Source organism: Mchenga conophoros, linkage group LG2 (assembly GCF_057382185.1).
Source record: "Mchenga conophoros isolate Kocher_MC1m ecotype Shallow Benthic linkage group LG2, M_conophoros_male_GT1.1, whole genome shotgun sequence".
NCBI classification, from domain to species: domain Eukaryota; kingdom Metazoa; phylum Chordata; class Actinopteri; order Cichliformes; family Cichlidae; genus Mchenga; species Mchenga conophoros.
Genome location: NC_140527.1, coordinates 15063835 through 15085902, shown reverse-complemented (window position 1 = coordinate 15085902; position 22068 = coordinate 15063835). Strand labels below are relative to the sequence as shown.

The 22068-nt window shown below is 38.3% G+C and overlaps 1 long non-coding RNA gene and 3 pseudogenes across 1 annotated transcript; 3 read left to right on the top strand and 1 right to left on the bottom strand.

The window, feature by feature from the left end:
• The first annotated feature begins 9280 nt into the window (after positions 1-9280).
• On the top strand, positions 9281-11085 carry LOC146581786 (zinc finger MYM-type protein 1-like; annotated as a pseudogene).
• Positions 11086-11727: 642 nt separating this feature from the next.
• LOC146581785 (uncharacterized) lies at positions 11728-16180 on the bottom strand (annotated as a pseudogene).
• A 1549-nt stretch (positions 16181-17729) lies between these two features.
• Positions 17730-18757, top strand: LOC146581784 (uncharacterized). The gene is made up of 3 exons (XR_014888629.1): positions 17730-17757; positions 17850-17930; positions 18505-18757. It is a non-coding gene; the product is annotated as an uncharacterized LOC146581784 (long non-coding RNA).
• Positions 18758-18763: 6 nt separating this feature from the next.
• On the top strand, positions 18764-21264 carry LOC146581783 (uncharacterized; annotated as a pseudogene).
• The last annotated feature ends 804 nt before the right edge of the window (positions 21265-22068 follow it).

Genomic DNA, 22068 nt, shown 5'->3' with positions numbered 1-22068 from the left:
AAAGAAGGCCAGGGACAACAACTCACATTAGAAAGGTATAGTAATCATCGACAACTATTTTCAGTTGCGGATGATTCAGAAAGTTTATTCATGCTGGCCTATATGACAGAGAATATGCATCTTCTTTTTGTTTTCATATTTAAATTTATATTTAATTGTGTTGTGGTTTGCAGTGTTTTGTGTGGTTTCACTTTAAATTTGTTTAAAAGGAAAAAGCTGAAAATTTAAATAGTTAAAAGTTGAAATGTAAAAATATTATTTTTTGTATTATATGATTTATTACATTTTATGTGGAGTGAATAAATAAAAGTATATTTACGGTGGCCCCTAGAGACAAAGCACGTACAAACTCCAAAACACGTAAAAACTCCAAAACACATACAAAAGACAACAGAAGTGCTCCAGAATGCTAGGCGCAGTGTTGAGCTTTTGTTACCTAGTGGCTACACAAGCCAGCAAGTACCAACGATCGGATTTGGTGTGTGGTAGTAACAGGTAAATGAACATTTTTGTTTAATTATTTGAATGTATATGAGTGCTTGTGTATGAGTACACAAACCATACACATATGCTTTCAATTGTGTAATTTAAGTGATCTAGGTAGCTCTGTTTTGGAAGTTCAGTTAACGCTAGAAATGTGTTTTGGAGTTTGTATGTGTTTTGTCTCTAGGGGCCACCGCATATATTTATATATAAACATATATAAATAAAAACACTTTTTTTTACATTAGTAATTCCTTTTGTGCATAATTTTATATTATTGTTAATAATAAATTAATTAAAGCAACAAAACAACCTGAAGAGCCGGTTGGGAGCCGAAAGAGCCGGCTCTTTTTAATGAGCCGAGCCGAAAGAGCCGGTTCTCTAAAAAGAGCCGGAAATCCCATCACTATAACACAGCACATGTAACCTTGGCTCTACATACTATTCCGGGTCTGTTTGTGGTAGCATTGGTCATATTCATTTCATCTGTGCAAATGTACTTAAAGCTAAATGTCACTTCATCATTAATTGATTTGGATCTTTCATTTGTTTATGTAGTTTGGTTATACTTACCATTGTCTGTTCCTTTGAGCAGGTCCTATGTGTAAAACAGGTATGTGGGAAGGGCCGCCCCAATACTTCCTGATTTTATAGGATATGATGTCACTGATCATGTCAATTGGGTGTAACCAAATGAAGGGGTATTTCTTTTGTGTAAAATTGTTTATTTCATTTAAAATAACCTCATGAGTCAGAGTAAGTGAAGAGATTGACTTTTCAAACTGTTTAGTTGGGTGAATGAGTTTGTTAAGTGGAAAAATGATTTTATTCCTGTTTCTTTGTCTAGACTGTGTTATTTAGTCTACCCTGTTTTCCCAATGGTAGAAGTTAATGAGATCCAGGTGTGAGTGGAATTCTATATAAAGCAGGTGAAATTTTGACTGACAGGTTCTTATGTTTTTGTGACACAAATTGTTGAAAGGTGACGCCAGAAAATAAAGAACACTTAAAAGAAACTTGAACAGTCTGCAGATGCTGTCTTCCTATCACTTTCCATGCTGCTTTTGTTACGCTACTTCACACTCCATACTGAATAAAGAATGAAGGGCTTTGGCTGGATCTTTGACCTAGGTCAGAGCCACGTCACCAGGCTCCTGATTGGTTGTCGCGGCGCGAATTGACGCTGGAGTTCAGATTTTTCCAACTCGAGTGGTAGACGCGAAATGCGCGTATGCACAAAATGCAACACAAAAACTGATGCGCGTGGTTTCATTCGTGAGTCAAACGCGCCAGATGCGCTGCTGTGACACGCGTTTTTGTGACGTAAATCTGCTTCCGAATTTTCGCGGGTCATCACGCCTCTACATTAACTTTACATGTAAACCTGACGCTCTGGCCGCGTCTATCGCGTTTGGTGTGAACAGAATGTTTGAACAAGAGTGCTGTCTCACATTTTGTCAGATCTAAGAAACATAATGTATCTAATTTTTATTGTAGTATTACCTGGGGAACATGCCCCAATCGCATCAAAAGCATCAATTAATGTATTTGGTTTTCACCAAACACATTAATTGAATTGATGAAAGCATGAAGTTTACCATAGAGGATACTAAGGAAAATATGTGAATTTTCCTGGACTGTGTGGTTACTAATGAGGAAGGAAGCCTCAACAATGAAGTTTACTGGAAATCCACACACAGACCAGTACTTATTCTTTGACTGCCACCACCCGATGGAACACAACTTGCGGAGATCAGAACCCTACACCATCAGAGAGAGAATGTTCCCTCAAAGGCAGAAGGGGAAAAAAGGAATACTCACATGTAAAGGAACCTCTTAAAACATGTGAATATCCCAACTGAATCTTCATCAAACCAGATGCAAAGGAAATAATGCCAGACACCAACTAGGTAGAAACAGAAATACAACAGAACAACATTGCTCTCTTTTATGTGGTAGGTTTGTCAGAGATGTCTGACAAAATCTGCTTCATTTGCTATGTTTGTTGTTGTTATTGCTTGTGTGCAGTGTCCTTGAGTGTTTTGAAAGCCGCTTTCTTAAATCAAATTTATTATTATTATTTATTTCTACAACAAAACTCCCAAACACAAGCTAAACAATATAGTGTAGGAGTATAGGAGAACCCAAACAGCCACGCCTGAAAGCTCACATGGCACAACAGAGAAGAACCACCTCAACAGGACTGCGTCTAAAGTTAAAAGGGCACTATTTCAAGGATATCATCAAGGTCCACCGTGAACAACCGCTATTGAATAGAGGTGGAAATTTACAACACCACCTACAATGCAGTCAGTAGGCCACCTAATGGATGGGGTTCTTAGTCCCAGGTGATGGTAATGACATCTTTTTTTGTTTTTTTGCATTTTGGCTCATGTGATGACTCACATAATCAATAGTTGGTCAATGGACAAAAGACTCCTGGATGAGAGGTGAGTTAATTTCACAAACGTACACAGACACAATTAAAAAAAATCAAATAAAACGCACTCTACTCTGAATAACATGCATTAATTAGTATCACCATGTAAAGAGCAGGATGCATTGTATGAATGAACAAACAGAATAACTGATATTGTTTTTCCAAGAAAGCTGAAACTCTTTTGCAGTTAATCTCCATGCATAAAGTGACACACTACATCGAACATGTAATGTGTACAGCTCAGAATTTGGTATTGAGCTGCCAAGAACTTACAGTTTGCAATTAATTCTAATAATAATCCCAACCTTCAGCACATGGGAAAAAGACAAAGATTATGGGCTCAGATTGTGGTCATAAATGTTTTATACTTTGTGTGTGTGTAAAAAAGATTTGTGTGTGGATTTAGCCAAAAAATACGTGTGAAACTCTGCACTCAAGTTTCAAGTTACAAGTACGAATTTTGACCCTATTTTTCTTCCTTTCATCTGATTGGCCAATGTCATGTCAATTTAACTATCCAATCAGAGAACAGATGGGTTTGGCTGTTGGAGGGGTGCTTTTTTGAACTGCAGGTCCTTGAGGAGTAAAAACATGTATCGCTAATTCATAACAAAGAAGGCATTGTAACTAGCCCCACTAGTGTCATTTCAAATGTGAAATGTTTTTACTCCTCAAGGACCTGCAGTTCAAAAAAGCACCCCTCCAAATTATTATTAAAATCCTTCAAAATTCTGCCAACCCAAACATGAGGCACTACCTGCTGTGGTGACCTCTTGTGAATAATTGAGCAGCTAAAAGTCATTTAAATGTAGTATATCTGCATTTAAGACTGTTGAATTCTAAGATTCCCTTCATCTAATTAGTATGTTAATGAATGTTATGGGGCCAAATCAGTGCACTCTTAGAAGTAGAGGTACAGTAAAAGTCTATTTCTTTCCCAATTACTGGGCCTCATGGTCATTTTTAGCACATTTCACAAACAGTAAAAGGTCTGTATTTGTACAGATTCTTCAAGTTTTTAAGATGCAATATTAGAAGATATTTTCATTTTGTATTTGGATGGAAAAAAGTAAAATGTGAATTTTCTTCATACATTTTAAGATGTGGTGTGTTTTGGGAGCCTGAGATGTTCCGAGAGAGATGGAGTCTAAGGCTACGTCCACATGTACACGGGCATTTTTAAAAACGAAGATTTTCTGTTTTCGTTTAGAAAAAAAATCCCATAAAAGCCAAAAACGAAGGAAAAATGCTGCTAGGAACATGCCAAAGCAGCAGGTGGCGCTATATTCCGTGTAGAAATGTCGGCCAATCAGAAGTCAATAAACCTGGGCGGGAAAGAGTAAACAAAGATGGCACATAGAAGCAGAACTGAGTCGTATGTGTGGAGAGACAGTAACTGTGTGTGTATATGTAAGCATTTAAACACTGCAGAGAGAAAAATTAACAGTAACATATTTTGTCTACGTCCGCCATTGTAGAAATTCATTTCACCGAAACAATAACGTGGCGCACAGTGTGACGTCAAAAAATGTGCACACCTTTGACGCTGCGTTTTCTCCGTTTACCTCGTCCACACGTAAACGCAAAAACTGAGTTTTTGAAAATATCCACCCTGGCAGGAGTTTTTAAAAATCTCAGTTTTCAGTGACCAAAAACGCAGTTTATGTGTGGACAAAAGGCGCAAAGGCATAGAAAAATCTGCGTTTTCAAAAATACCCGGGTACGTGTGGACATAGCCTAAGACCTGACCTGACACATAGACATAGACAAACAGGCACACACAGACACAAACGCTTATGCACACACTCTAAACATGAGTGCTGAGTATAGAAATACTAAGCACTCGCCTAACATGGAGAGTATAGAAATACTCAGCACTCGCCCAACATGGAGACAAAGAGAAATGAACACTGTACACACACTTACAGGGCAATTGGCCCCAGACTCAGGAGATGGTTCCCTTTACTCTGGGGTGGAGATGAGCAGACTGGCCCCGGGTCTTTAACATTCCTGCAGTTTAAGTAATTGGTGTGTGTCATTTGGCTTTGAATAATATTGCCTACAGGAAACTGAATTTGTCCTAACACAGAACGCTGTGGAACTCCACAATTAACTTTTGTGAACTGAGCAATAAATCAGATAAAAAAATCAGAGACACTAGATAAAAACTCTAAGAAAGGGCCAGATGGATTATAGATGACCACAAATGCCAGAGACTTCTGTTTATGGCTACACTTCTCCCTCAACATCACCCAGCCTGCCTGTTTTTTCCAATTGCTTAGGGCAAAGTCTTGGGGGAAAGCTCACGGTGGCTTTGCTACCTTTGGCCGGACTGACTACAGGGGCCTGGCTAGCTACAGGATTTTCTAGGGTCTGGAGACAGGTCTCCATTTCACTAATCCTGGCCTCCAGAGCTGTAAACAGGCTGCATCTACTACAAGTATCTTTAGTAGTAAAGGAGGCTGAAGCTGAGCTAAACAATTGACGCGCTGAGCAGGAAAATGTGGGACAGACAGGTAAAAAAGCCATGGTGCTAGTGACTTGGCTATGAGCTAAGCTAAGCTAGCAATTCCCAAAAGACAAAAAGAATGAATATTATGAATGTAATTAGCAGGAAAATGTAAGTTCTTATCTAAAGGGTTTTAGTGAACAAAACACCACTGTGCCTCATTGGAAAAGAGAGTGGAATAGTGGCATAGTGGAATAGTGGCAAAAAACATACCTTTTCCTATTTTTAGACAAATTAGACATATTTTTCTAATTTTAAGGTGCAGAATTGTTGCCAAAGTTTTAAGATGGTCTTGAGTTTAAAAACACAAAAATACGAATATTCTTTGTCAAGCTTAGAACAGTGTTCCGACCCAGGAAGCCATTGTTCCTTTAAAGGTACAATAAGGTAACATATTTTCTGAGAGTGCAGTGTATTTGGGATATAACTGAGGATTTATTATAATTCCCAGTATCTCCAGCACCTTTACCTTACTATTCAGTTTGGGATTCATTGGTATAAAACCTTCCATTCCTCAGATTCCCCAAATCATATTGAAGAGACGGCACACGTCATACCAATATGATATGTGCCCTCAAATGTAATGGAATCTGATTTATTTCCCCCCACACAATAAAAAATGTCACACAGAGAGTTGCTTTTTCTTCCTGCCGAAAACACTCCCTGCCTATATTGGATAATTTCCGCAGGATGTCATGCCACTGAATTCCCAGACCAGCTTGCTATTATCGGGGGTTTGAGTGCTGGACGGATCGGAAGGAAACGCTTCATCAAATGTGACCCACTTAGCTGCTGGAGAGGCACCAAAGGACCACCGTGGCAATTATTTAAACCTCTGCTTTATTATTCATAATTAGCAGACACTGTACAAAGTCTGAATGTGTGTGTGTGTATGTGTGAGAGCCTGTGTGTCTGATAAAGCCCTCCTGATAACATGCCACCTCTATGCAGGAAAAATAATAGAGCAGAACAATTTGTATGCATAGCTGAGAGTAAAAAAAAAAGAAGTGTGTGCACATTTTTAATGTTGGACACAAATGTGTAGAATATGCTTTATAAATTTCAGTTCATAATTTCTATGTTTCCCTTTTGTAAACATATACACTACCAGTGAAAAGTTTGGACAAAACTTCTCATTTAATAGTTTTCTTTAGTTTTACTACTTTCTACATTGTAGATACATACTGAAGACATCAAATACATGAAGCAAGATACAATGAATTATGTACCAAATTGAAAATTGAACACTGAATGTGTTTTATATTTTATATTCCTGAAAGGAGCCACCTTTGCTTTGTTGACAGTGCTACAAACTCTTGGCCTTCTCTTAATGAGCTTCATGATGTTGTCACCTTAAATGGTTTCACTTCACAGGTAGGCCTCATCATGGTTCATTTGTGGAATTTCTTGCCTTCTTCATGGGGTTGGGACTATCAGTTGTGTTGTGCAGAAGTCAGGTTGGTACACAGCTGACAGCCGTATTTGACCACTGTTAGAATTCATATTATGGCAAGAACCAATCAGCTAAGTAAAGAGAAACCTCAGTCCATCATTACTTTAAGACAGTGGCGTCGTTAGGCTTATTTTAGGGGTGCTGAAGCCTCCCTAAAATATTCTTAAGCTTTTTTTTTTTTCTACTTATTCGATTTTTTATTTTATTTTACAGAACTTGCAGACAAATTCAATATAAAGATGCAGGAATATGAGTTTAAAGAAATAATAATATAAACCTGTCGCTATTCACATAAATATGATCATAACTCGCTTGGTCCCTTTCACTTTACACTGTTAAGGTAGCGTCAGTGCTTCGTTATCCAATCCGTTCCAGTTGTTCACAGGGGACATCCACATTACCGAAAATCCAGTCCTCGTTTTCACTGCTACTTTACACTCCGCTTGTATACACCTGCGGACACACTAGCGTAAATGCGGCAAACAGCAAGAAATCATGGATATACGCAAGTTTTTCAAGAAAGTAAGTCTTCATCGCTGGCTGGTAGTAACAATTAGTTAGCTCCAGCTAACAGCAGAGAGTCCCATGTAATTAATGAACCAGGTTCTCCCATTTTGATAAATAAAAACCTGGCTAGCGCACTAAGTTAAATTGTTAGCATAATGTTAATTTCTGTCACTCGTTTTAGCTCTGAAAAATTGAGCTGAGCTCATTCATGTCACGGCGAGTGGGATGAGCCGTGTGGAGGAAATGAAGGAGGATCCAAACGCAGGCAGTAGTGGAGAAGTGAGGGTGGTTTATTAAGCACAAAATAAGGACAAACAGCAAATGGAGCTCAAACTAAACTATACTGAGAAACAACTAAACTGTAGCGCAGAAACCAGAACATGAAGCAGGGCGAGCAGAGACAGACAATGGTAGACAGCAGGGTGAACACACGGGTGAGACATGGTAGATACACAGACGGACCAGCAACTACAATGATGGAGGACACGACTTAAATACACACAGAGAAACACGGGAATTACACACAGGTGGTGGACACAGCTGGGAACAATCAGTAAGATGAGGCAGAGGTAAAACTGGACACACTCACATGAGACACAGACCTTCACAATAAAACATCACACGCAGGCTCGACATCGAGAGACAGACAGGAAATGACACATCAACTAAACCCACATCTTAAACCCAGATAAACAGAAACATGGAACTCTAATAATAGACATCATAATCATCATCATTAACACAACAAGAGAACAAGAAAACAATCCCTGATGCAAAATTACACCAAAACATAATAAACTCAAAATACTGGGTCCCACGGACCCAGAACCGTGACAATTCAGGTATGGTTATCATCAGTGGAAATAATAATAATCACTCCTCCATCCCCATTAACCTGTAGGAGTCAGGGCAGAGGATCACAGAGAGGGAGAGGGGAGAGACCCCTGCTGGAGAGGTGAGTCAAAGATTTCACAGGATGGAGTCATTTGTGATGCAGATAGTCTGATTAGAATTTTATGGAACTCAATATGGATATGAAATATGAAACATTTCAGTCACGGTACAACATATAAGACCTGTTTAACTTGAGCTTTTATTTAGGAGAGTCAAGGTTAGAAAGTGGAGAGAGCAAAGATATATATATATGTATATATATATATATATATATATATATATATATATATATATATATATATAACAAGTCAAATTAGCCTGACTCACATATTTTTGAGGGTTCTATTTTAATATTACTTCAATTCAAGTAATTTAGTAATATTTTTCAGGGCTTTAAATTGCAACCATTTTAGTCACATGCGTGCTCAAAATGTAATGTTTGTAACTTCAAAATATTTGGGAGCAACAAATTACTGTGGCGTGTGAGCAGAAGTCATGATACTAGCAATTTACATTACAATTCTGTATGTTTTAATGTATCTTGAAGGGTGAGGCAGAAGGAGAAAAAAAAGGTCAAAAGGCAAGTTCAAGTCAGAGAGAGCAAGGAGAGACAGGGGAGCTGCAGCAAATGGATCGAGAGGCAGAGGAAGATCAAGTTATTACAGAGAGAGGAGAGCAAACAGGCCAAGAGAGGGAAAATGATGAAGCAGCTGGAGCAACTCATTCTACTACAGGGTTTGATTTAGGTGACAAAGACACAGAGCCCAGACAGGTAAAGCTGAAGAGCTATCCACATGATACTTTTGGTACACAGAAGTGAGCATTTAACCACAGCTGTTTTGAAAAGCACAACTGGTTAGAATATTCAGTCAGCCAGAATGCAGCTTTCTGCTTCCCATGTAGAATGTTTTGCAAAAACATCAAATATGATAGTTTGGTCAGTAGCGGTTACAAGAACTGGAAGAAAACTTTAGTCATCTTTGGCAAGTATGAGATGGCACAAACACGTAAGGACAGTGTTGTCACATGGAAAAGCTACCAGGGAACTAGCAAACAGGGAAACGTTGCACAGATGATAGCAACTGCAAATGTGAGTGAGATAGTCGAAAGAAGAGAGTATCTCAGATGAATTGTTGCAGTAACCTCTATGTTAGGGAGACAGGGACTCCCTTTTCGTTGCCATGATGAAGGTGAAGACAGCCCAAACAGAGGGAATTTTCTTGCGTGCATAGAGATTTTGAAGGAGTTTGATTTTCTTCAAAAACATAATCCCCAAAAATGTACAGTATATCTCGCCAACATCCCAGAATGACATGATTGACTGTTGTGCCCAGGAGGTTACTAGTGTCATTGTATCTGAAATGACAAAGTCTAAAGTCTATTCCATCATGGCAGATGAGGCAAGGGATGAAAAGGCAGAGCAGTTAGCTATTTGTGTCAGGTACATGTCAGAGGGTGCAGTGAAGGAGCGTTTCGTTGCACTTGCAGAGATAACATCATTGATGCCCAGTCCATTGCAAATGAGATTCAGCAGCAAATCCAAAACAATGGTCTTGCAGAGCTTAAGTGTGTAGCACAAACATATGATGGTGCAGCCGTTATGAGTGGCTCCACTGGAGGTGTACAAGCACATTTTAGAAGGCTCCATCCTGAGGCTATCTATGTGCATTGTTATGCTCATCAACTCAACCTGGTTTTGTGCAATACTTGCAAGGCTATCCCAGAGGCTGTGGAGCTTTTCAGCTTGTTGGAGTGTGTGTATTCTTTCTTCAGCACCTCCCTAGTCAATCATCATAAGTTCATGGAGACTCAGGCAAAGCTTGGATTGACAAAAACTGAGCTTGTGCAACTTCCAAACACTTGCTGGGCATGTCAGTTGCGATCAATCAGTGCAGTTCTTGAAACATTGCCTGCCATTTTGGAGTGCCTATCTGCAATTGGATCCCCCATAGCTGTTGGTCTCAAAGCAAAGCCCTACAAGTTCTCAGCAGTCTATGCACTACTAATGTTTCAGTCGATTCTGTCTGTAACCGAAGGACTCCACAAATTCCTGCAGAAAGAGACTTTAGACCTGGCAGAAGCTTTTATCTGCAAACAAGCTGTGTGTGACACACCAAAGGGCAAACACTCAGAGTTGTATGAGAAAACCAAGGCCCTGTGTAACACCCACAGTATCCCTGAACCAGGTGCCAAGACAAGGCACAAACAGATGATGGAGGATTTTGTCCTGGAGGCAACTGTGGGTTCACGCACTGAATTAAGAACTCGGACACATTGAAAAGAGAGTTACTTTTCACTTGTGTGGATCGGATGGTTGGCGAGCTTGATCAAAGATTTTGCAGTGTAGATGCAGGGCTGCTAAAAGGCATCCAGGCATGCAGTCCTAAATCTGAGAACTTCTTGAGTGAACCACACTTGAATGAACTTGCAAAGCACTACAGACTTGACCTGAAAAAAGAGGAGGTTCTGGTGGCCAGAAACTTTCTTACCCGGAAAACAGAGGCTGGATTTCCACCCAAAAATATGTTGTCTGTGTACAACCTCCTTGATTCAGACATGTTTCCCTCTCTGAAGGCAACCATCCAAGTTGCCCTAACAGTGCCTGCTCGTGCGAAAGGTCCTTTAGTGCACTGCGTCGGCTGCACTCCTGGCTGCGTCAAACAATGGGTCAGAAAAGACTTCACAGTCATGTCTATTGAAAAAAGACACACTCAGCATCTGAGTCACAACAGAGTGATTGACCGATTTGCCACTCTTAAAAACAGACATCATTCTTTGATGCTTCCACCCACCAAGTAACTGGTGATTGCAGCCATAAAAATGATGTACTTTTTTATTTTCAGTTTTTTTCTTGTTATTGATGCAGCAAACACATTTCCTCTGTTTTCTTGTTGTACTGTATTATAAAACAGACTGAAATAAAACAATAGATCTATTGGTGGCCTAGGATATTTAATCTGTCCAAAAAAGTAGGAAAACAATTTCTCAGTCTTTGTTTTCTGTTTGTGAAATTTTATGCTCATTCACTACGTTCGTTCATATCGTGTGCATCTCTTGGGGCCTAAGCCTCCCCTGTCCTTAAAACCTACACTGCAAAAACAGCTATACTTGAAACAAGCCAAATATTCTTAAATCTGACAAAATTTTCTTGTTTTGAGCAAAAAATCTGCCAATGGGGTAAGCAAAAGTTGCTTGACTAGAATTCTTAAAACTAGCAAATTAATCTAACTGCCATATGCCTTTTAACTAGACAAAATTGTCTAAAATGTATGCTTATTTGAAGAAAATATGACTTATTATAAGTAAAATATACTTTGATATTTAGAAAATCTGTACCTAAAATGAGTATTATGCTTTCTTGAACAAGCTGTTTTCAAGAATTATTTGCTTACTTTAAGATTCGACACCTTAATTTAGATTTTTCACATAAAAAAAACACCTTACTATAGGACAAATTTTCTTAAAACTGAATTGTTTCTTTCTTGATTGAGCTAACTATAAGAATTATGTTTCGACTCTGAGAACAATAATCAGCAAAAATTCCTGAGAATAAGACACCATCTCTTCAAAAAGCTACTAAAAATAAGGGAATTCATCTTAAATTAAGACAGCAAAAGCACTCTTAGATTTTGCGCTTTTATTGACACAGCAATGGGTCAGTAACTCACTGAGGTCTGTTCCAGGAGAATCATGTCTAAAATTATACATTTCAGCAGGGTACTGTGTAACATGGCCAATATAAGAAGTGCATATTCCAGATACTCTTAACATGAATAATAACAGTATAACACACTCATGGCTGGTATCAAAAATAAATTTTGCTGAAGCTTAAAACAATCACTATTTCAAATCCTATATTACATAACATTTTAGAAGAACAAGTTTAACGACCACACAAACAAACATGTGTTTTACATTTGAACAACTTTTCTAGAGAGAAAAAAAACAACCTCACTGACCAACACTGAGTCTGATAAACAAGGCAGATGGAGTCTGTCATCTGAGAGACTCACTCAATGAATGACTTCCACTCACCAAGCGCCTTCTTGTAAGAGGGGGTTGAATCTCGGTCATGGATGGAGTCTTTGAGTATTTCAGTTTGCAAGACAGACAGCAGCGTGGAAATGCACTTTGGATATGTGAGGTGGAGGGCATAGTAATATGCCATCAGATAGAGCAGTCCCTCATTAAGATCCTTCCGGTCAAAAGTGCTCACTGGTGTGGTTCCAACAGCTATCATGCAGTTGCCTTCAGAGACAAGCAGAACTGGACAAGCCAGGGGTCGCTGACGCAGGTAGCCTTCAGGGTCTTCTGAAGTCTACATGACAGAAAAAAAGAGGATTAGAACAAGACCGTAAGAAATACAATTTTTGAGTTGCATTACAGTTTAAAATAGATCAACTTTTTTTGTAGGTTTTATTAACATCAACATGTTATGGGGATCTGAACTTTAAGAATATTTGACTGACTCCAAAGTAAAATATATAAAATGAAAACATGAGTAACTGCAAAATTCAACAATATATACACATAGAATATTGCAGCCTTACCTTTAGGACATGGAAAAAGCCTCACTACAGATGCCCAGCTTCTTAGGTGGTACTGTGCTGGAAGGGAAAAGCACGGGAAGGGCTCTGAACACAGCTGCTGCATGTTCCACTGGTTTGAAAAAAGAAAAATAAGACAGGGCAACACCATTAAGCATTGCAAATAATGTAATCTGCAAAGCATAAATGTAGACAAATCAAGATACTGTAGCATTACCTCCATCCAAAGTTTTTGGCGGCTTCATAACTTTCTTCATGACACCATAAAACTGCACCTTCGAGTAGAAGATTTCCCATCTATCCTTCATCTCAGAAATGTATTTCAAGTTGGATGGTTGAATAATTCTCCGCAGCTCATCAAGGACCTGAAAAATACAGACAGAAACCCAACTGAGATAGATCTGTCTAGCTCTGTATCTGGTCTTGACAATAAGTGATAACAATTTAAACATGAGGGCCAGTATTTAAGAAATTTGAAAATCATATCAAAATGTCCCCAAAGGAATAACAGGATGGCTAAAAGAAATAAGTGCTGCTTACATGGTCCAGTTCTCTGAAACAAGGATATGCCTCTAGTATCTTCACTGCTCTGTCCTGCTCCTTTATAGCATCAGAGTTAATGAATTGTCTTCTAGACTCAAACTCCAGGTTCAGCAGTTGGGTAACAGCAGCTTTGTTCGGTTTTTTGGTCTTGTATATTTCTTGAAGTGTCTTGTAGTGTCTTGCCTGGGTTTTTTGGCTGTCAAAGAAGTCAGCTGAACCAGCTAAACACACAGAGCAGAGGTGTGTAAATCATTTATTGCCACAGTAAGGCTTTATATATCTGTTATTGGTGCAAAACAATAATACAAAAATACCAAAATATTTCTGTAAATTAGATCAACAAATTAACTAACCACCTATCTTAAAATTGTTCATTAATCCTGTGAAGTTGTCACTATTAAATGGAACACAAAGATTCCAAGATAAACAGTGAAGTAGTTGTGTTCCATTGTTAGCAGAATTTTTAACAAAAAAACAAAAAGTATCGTCCAAACCACATTTACACTCAGGCTGTAATAAGAGGGTGCATTATATTATACTTACATTCTTCATCACTGCCATCCTGGTGGTGCACTGGGGTGCCCATCGATCTAACTGGTGATTTATCTAGAATAATAGTTGATGCACTGGACTCCCCACTGCTGTCACTTTTTGCAATGCTTTCATTCCCATCCTTTCTTGGCTTCTTCGCAGGAGGTTTTTTGCCCTTCCTTGGACTTTTGACATTGGAGAGTCTCTTCATTAGCTTTTTAGCAACATGCTCCTAACAGGTACAAACGGTAAAAATTAAAAGATGATAAGATACATCACTCATGATTAACACAGAGTGGTATTGAGCAAATGCTACTTACCCACTCACCACACGTTTCTTTAAGCATTGGGTAGTACTCCATTAATCGCTTTGCCATGGCATCAACCTCATGTTTGCTGGGGTATCTGGAGTCTTCAGCTGCTCTTGCTATCGAAATCATGTTTGTCATGGTGTTTCTTACAAGTCGACAAAAGAGTTCCTTTGACAAAGGTTCAGCACACTCTGTCCCCAGCCGCTTCTTTTCAAAGTAGGAATGTCGAGCTTGCTCAAGTTCACTGTCTGTGAAGACTATGTACTCTGGGTTGGACATAGTCACAAACTTAGAAGTGCTGGGTTCCTCTCTGGAGAAGTCACCATCTCCAGTAGTTGTTAGCATTTTTTCAGCAGCAGTCTTGTTCTAAAATACAGTGTACATGGGGCTAATTTCACGTAAAATTGCACAAGAACTTTAGGTCTCTACACATGAAAGAAAGTACAACAAAATATCAGTAAAGTGTTGAACAATAAAAAATATGTATATTTAATAAATGTGTGGGCCACTTGATTTAAATCAAAACTAAAGAAGATTCTACTGTCTATCTGTTAAGTGAGTATTGGTGGAATTACTTGAAACTGCATAAAACAAGCTGGTGTGTTCTCAGTTTTGTCACACAGCGATAGGACAGAACTTACTTCTTCACATTTGTGCACTGCAAGCCATAGAGCCCGACGCCTGAGGAAATATTCAGGACCAGGAAACAGATCTTTGATGTCATCTCGTGAAAGTGACGAGAGCAGGTCTTCTCCAACATTTGCTTCTGCAATAGGAGTTTCCAATTATCACTACATTGCATCATCCTCATATGCAAGCCAGCTGACAGCTTTGCTTGGGTAACAAACAGGATACACAAGAAACATAATTTAATATTTACCATTTAAAAACAATACTCTATTCCATTATATTCCCTCCTGACTGCTCCACAGGTTCTAAATTACCTTCCTCCCATTGACTGGAAAAAGTATTATATTTGTGATTCGCTTGCACCTTTCGTCCACACGTAAACAGCGTTTTCAGTCACTGAAAAAGGAGATTTCTAAAAACGCTTGCCAGGGTGGATATTTTCGAAAACTCCTTTTTTGCATTTAGGTGTGGACGAGAAAAACGGAGAAAACGCAGCGTCAAAGGTGTGGGCCTTGTGCGCCACGTTATTGTTTCGGTGAAATGAATTTCTACAATACTGTTACTGTTAATTGTACTCTCTGCAGTGTTTAAATACTTACATATACACAGTTACTGTCCCTCCAGACTGGGTTCTGCTTCTATGCCCCATCTTTCTTTACTATTTCCCACCGAGGCTTCTAGACTTCTGATTGGCCAACATTTCTACACGGTTAGGAATATATCGCCACCTGTTGCTTTGGCATGTTCCTAGCAGCGTTTTCCTTCATTTCTGCGTTTCCGTGTGGACGGGATTATTTTTAAAATGAAAACGGAAAATCTCAGTTTTCAGAAATACCCATGTATGTAGTGTAATAGCACTAGCATATTTAAATATGCTAATGCAACTAAGCTAACCGCACAAGCTAAGCTAACAACCGGGTATAGCCTGCCATGCTAGCGACTTACCATGCAACATAGCAGAACACAAAACATAGAAAAAACAAAACAGTCACATACCTTTCAGGGTGGCAATTGTTATTTCGTCCAGTTTCTCCATAGCATGCCTTAATTTCTTCACACTGTACCACTGTATCCCGGACCCAAAAATATTACTAATCCTGCAATCCAAATTTGAGGCGCGAAGCTAGAGGCGCGAAGCTGGACTGTACCAACTCAGGAGTATGGGGTTGTGTACAGAAATGGTTTAGTTCGCTGTTTTATATCTATAAAATTCTATATATTTAAAGATTTAACTATTTAGTTAGATTATATTAAGTAAATACTGACATGTCGGTACTATTACTTAGTACAGCTGTTATAAGGCACCGAATTAGGATAGCCATTCCTACCCCTTAATGGAATAATCCTGGTCATCTTGGCTTTATGGGAAAAACGGTTCACAGACCAGTGAAACAAAATGATTTGGCGCTGTGTTATCTGCTTCGTTTTTGTGGGTCTGACCCTCAAATCCTTACTGAGTCATATTAATTCTGCACATAGCCATAGTCCAGATTTCCGTGTAGTTTGTGGCATAGATGGATGTGTCAAAGAATATCGTGTTTACAATTCATTTTGGTATCACATTCGTCGAACACACTCCGACCACCTTGGCAATGGACGATGCAGCGGATCGACTAGGACACAGAAATCTGTAAGGTGAGACTGACTATATACTTTGATATCTTTGAAAATAATCATATAAAGTATTCATGTTAGATTCCTACTTGTGTTTACAGCTTAACAGTAGATATGTTAATGCTAATTCCTTATGATCCACATCAATGCTATTTCTAAACAATTTTTCTGAGTGCTTAATTTCTCCTAATAGAGAAAACACCATTTTTATTTATTTTTTTTACTTTTGTTTTAAATAAACCAATGGGCATGGTCCAGAGTCTCCTTGGTTGTTTGTGTTTATTAATATTCATTGTTTCAGTTAGTTTCCTGGTTATTTGTTAATTATTTCCTGTGTTTAGGTGTTCTCCGTGCCTCCCTTGTCTTGAGTCAAGTGTCCCTGGTTTGATGTTCATGTTTATTCCTGTTTTACTTTGATAGTCCCATGCCCTGCATCAGTGTATTCTGTTGCCCTTCCCCCTGGTCTCTTCTCATCTGATTAGTGTCAGCTGTGTTTCGTACCTGTCTGCCAATTCCTCGTTTCCCTGTGTGTGTGTATATTTAGTGTGTGCTTCCCTCTGTTCTTTGTCGGATCGTCTGCATTTTCTCCTCTGTGTCATCTGTGTTCCCTCCCTCAGGTTTTCATGTCTCATGCTCCTTGCTCCAGGTTGTAAGGTTTTTGCAACATTTTCAATGTTTCCTGTGTTCTTTAGTTTAGCTTTCCAGGTTTAGGTTTTTGAGGATTTTTAAAGCTTTTAAACTACAGTTAAGCTACCAAATATCAATCAGCAATAAATTAGTAACAATTTATTAAACTCAGTCTGAAAACATACATATTTTGGAGTAAATTATCAAATGCAGAATAGAATTATTTAGAAATGATCAGTGTAGCTTGTAATTAATATCTTTAACTAGTCAATTAATCAATTAATCTCAATTGCAGTTCTAGGAGGGAACCCTCATCAGCGGAGAACAGAAGTCTGAGTAACATGTGGGCCTACAGGACTGATCCAGTGGTCGAAAACCAGCCAACAAGCCAGCCAACAATGGATGCAGCTGTAGACACCAGATTGAACTCAGGAGAAGATGCAGTGATTGATCAAAACACAATACAGCATGATCCAGACAGTGTGTGCCCCGAACATTTTGGTACTTTTGACAATAATAAGACATTGTACTCTGGCTTCGATGATGGTGCCCATATCTCGCAAAGGCCCCTTGTTCCATCCCAGACCAACAATGATACCTCGACTCCAAACATTTCAGCAGCTTGTCCAAGTGGGTTCGCAGATGGAGTAGCATCATCCCAATCTATGGTGAGTCTATCACTACTGAACAATAACAACTTCTTTTGATAAAACATTTTACCAGTTTATAACATTCCTATATTTATTTCTCTTTTCTGAAGGATGACTCCTGCCACGATGTTCTTACCAGACAAGCAACAGCTCTTGTATTGACTGCAAGAGAGAAACATCGTCTTTCACAGGTTTGTGCTCATACAAAATTAGAATGATTATTTTAACATGTGGCTCTATTTTTTTTCATCATTTATTATTAACAATTTCCCTAAACTGTAACAGCCTTTAATTCATTCTGATTATCCTAATAGTAACTATGCAAAACCGAGCATCACTTGTATGTGCCTCCAACTTTCCAACAAATGACTATGACTGCCTTAGGTAAACTAAGGCAGTCATAGTCTCCAGCCATCCATCCATTTGCCTCCGCCTATCCTTTTCAGGGTTGCTCCCATCACAAGCCTTCCTCTGCCACCTAACTCTTAGTCTCAGTTTAAAAAGGAAAATTGTAATCTTAAGTAAACTAAAAATTTGAGTTTTGCAAGAAATCCGAGAAGGAATTTAAAAATTTTTTTTTTTTCTTCAGTTTCAGTGAGGGAAAAAATCTATAAGAAACAGTCAAATAATTCTATGCAGTTTTTTTGGTTGCAGAGCTACGTACATTATTAGTACTTACATTATAAGTTGTCTATTCGCTAAAAATAAATCTCTTTTAATAGCAAACAACTAAGATGTCGTTTGTCCTTTCTGTCTGTTTTTCAGAGTGGTGTGAATGATGTCGTTGCAGCATTACAACAGTATCAGGCATCGTTGGTCAATAATCTGAGAAGTCAGGTACAAAAGGTTTTCCAGCAGCATCATGGAAGTGGACTTGAAAAAGATGTTTTGGCAGTCTTCGACCAGATTGAGGATCCATTTGCCTCTGTTTCAACAACATACAGGCAGGATGATGTGATAAAGAGAAATTTCAATTTTGTGGAGTCCGAGGAGGTTTGTGTTGGGTATACTGCTGTCATGGGAAAAAAAGGGAAAAAAAGGGAAAAAAAGATTCCTCACTACTGTGCCCAAATGTTTTCATTATGTTCCGCTTGTCAGAAGTTTGGAGCAGTTATTGTCCCATCCAAGAGTTTTGGCATTGATAGATGAGCAGAAAAATTAGAGAAATGAGTATTTATATGATATCATAGATGGAGAACTCATGAAGTCTCACCGTTTATTTTCTGCACACCCCTCTGCCTTACAGATTATCCTTTACTCAGATGAAATTGAAATTTGTAACCCACTTGGGTCTCATGCCTCCAAAAATAAGTTGGTAATGTTCTATTATACTTTGGGAAACATTAATCCTAAATATCGATCAAAACTACCTGCCATTCGTCTACTTGCCATTGCAAAAAAGAGTGCGCTTTCTGAATGTGGTGTAGATGGAATCTTGCAAAGGCTGCATGAGGACTTAGTGAAGCTATATAATGGAGTTAAAATTCAAACTGGAAATGGTGAACGTGAAATATTTGGAGCATTAGTTTCATTATGTGGAGACACTTTGGCGCAACATGAGCTTTGCGGGTTTAAAGAGGGTGTTGGGTTTGCTCATAGTAAATGCAGGCAGTGTGAATGTTCATTTGAGGACATGCAAATTTATTTTGATGAGGATAACTTTGAGGAACGGACATTTGAACGACATGTCCGGCAATGTAGCGAAATTGAGAAGGCCAACACAGAGTATCTAAGAAGCAGCTTAAAAACAACATATGGAATAAACAGAAGAAGCAAACTTATTAATTTCCCAGCATTCAACTTGATCCAACAAACACCCCAAGACATGATGCATGTAATTTTTGAAGGGATTGCTCCATTAGAAATAAAGTGTGTGTTGAAAGGTACTGAACACTACGCATTCATTCTTGAACTCATTGAGATAGTTCAGATTTTACTTGCTCCTGTCATCAGTCTGCAGACTATTAACAAGTTGAAAATCCTCATTGAACAGCACTTGAAGCACATGAAAGCCCTATTCCCATATAACAACATCACACCAAAACAACATTATTTGATTCATACACCAAGCCAAATTAAACGTTTGGGACCAATGGTCCGTCATATGTGCATGAGATTTGAATCGAAACATCGCTTTTTCAAACAATGGGCGTCAAAAATAAATTTTAAAAATGTTTGCAAATCTTTAATAAAGCATAATCAAATGTATGAATGTTGTCAGAATGTGGATAGTTTTGATCACCCCATTTTTTTCCAATGAATGCACATTAGGACCAACCTCAGAAGTAAGCATAATGTCATACTTAAAAGAAAAAATGAGGGCCTTCCTTGGAAATGATGAAGTAAACCATGCAGTGACTGTTAAATGGCTTAATCTAAATGGTAACAAATACATAAGGGATAGGTCATTAATTGTTTGTGCTGTTGGTTCTAGTGGTTTACCTATATTTGGGCTTGTGAAAAATATCTATGTGATCAATTCATCATTGTACTGTTTTGAATTCCAGCAGCACAATACCATTTGTTATGACAAAGATTACATGTAATATAAGATAGAGATTCCAAACATGGCACAAGCAACGGAGCTGATATCCGCTGATAATCTTATGGATTTCACTCCATATTACAGTTTCACACACAAAGATATGACATATGCAGTCATGAAATATTACCTGTGTGATGTAATTGGACTACACATGAGTTCAACAGATGTTTTATAAAAGGCACACTGCTTTACATGCATGAACTGTATTATCAGGTTATTGTTTTGGACAGTTTTGTTGTTGAGTTTTCTATCAAATCTGACAGTTGAATGCGATTGTAGCATTGCCACAGTGAAGATATGTGTACTGATACTTGTCTGATGCTGATCTATTAATCTGTTTGACATGGCCTAAAGTGAATGAGTTATGCCGTTTCTGTTTTTCAAATGGGCCTTTATTTCATGTTTATCATGTGCTTTTAGTTCCAGCTTTTGTGCATGTTTTGTCAAACTTGACAGCAGTTTTATTACACTTTAGTGTCAATAAATACATTTCTTAAACTGAGCAGCTGTTTAAGTGGCCTTACTCTTGAAATGAGAAAAATAATCTTGTTTTTATTAGGGAATTTCAACCAAACGGTTTTCATACCTTGTAACTGGTAAATAAAGCTCAAGAGCTGAAATATCCTTTTAAGGAAAAGTTAGACATATTTTCCTAGAATAAGATTTATTTTCTTGTGCAAAACTTGCTTGTTAAGAATATATTTTCTTTTTAGACAAAAAATAAGAAAAAATGTCCATAAACAAGGGTTTTTTTACTTTCTTGAAAATCGTTTTTTGCAGTGTAGTGACGCCCCTGCTTTAAGAACTGAAGGTCAGTCAGTCAGAAAATTACCAAAACTTTGAATGTGTCCCCAAGTGCAGTTGCAAAAACCATCAAGAGCTACAATGAAACTGGTTCACATGAGGACCACCCCAGGAAAGGAATACCAAGAGTCAGGATAAATTCATCAGAGTCACCAGCATCAGAAATGGCAAATTAACAGCACCTCAAATTAGAGCCCAAATAACAAAGAGCCTCAACGAGTTCCAGTAGCAGACAAATCTCTACATCAGTGATTCCCAAACTTGTTTTGCTAGGCCCCCCTTTGTTTTGCAAGTCACCCCCCCCCCCTCCCCGCGTGCACGCACGCACGCACGCACGCACACAAACACATCCTCCAACCACACACACCCATATTTTGCTCCATTGTGGTTTATTTCACACCTCAAACTTTTAGTAAACAGTTAAGCAAATAAAAGTAATCTGCAATAAATTACAGGTAGTAATAAAATAAACTACTAACTCTTTTATGCTACAGCCACACCTACACGGGTATTTTTGAAAAAGCAGCTGTTTTGTCCACACATAAACAGCATTTCGAATCACCCAAAACAGATTTTTTAAAAATCCTTTTTTGCGTTTACGTGTGGACGAGGAATACAGAGTTCGTCACGCAACGTCAAAGGTACACTGTTAAAAAAAACATCGTAAAAAAACAGTAATATTCCACCAGCTGGGGCGCCAAAATAATACCGTAAAATAACAGAAAATAACTTTCTCATAAAAATACAATTATTTTCAGTAATGAAAATAGAGTTTGTTGCGCTAATTTTACATGGGATTTTGCCTTTTCCATGTGCTTTTAAACATTAAATTAGGAACATTTTAACGTGATTAAACAATGAAATTACCTATAAACATGGTCAATGAATGTGGCAATATGAATAATAATGCTTAAATGTACAGAAATATACAGTTAACAGTTGGGTTAAATAACACTACTTGATTTAAAAAAGTTGTATAT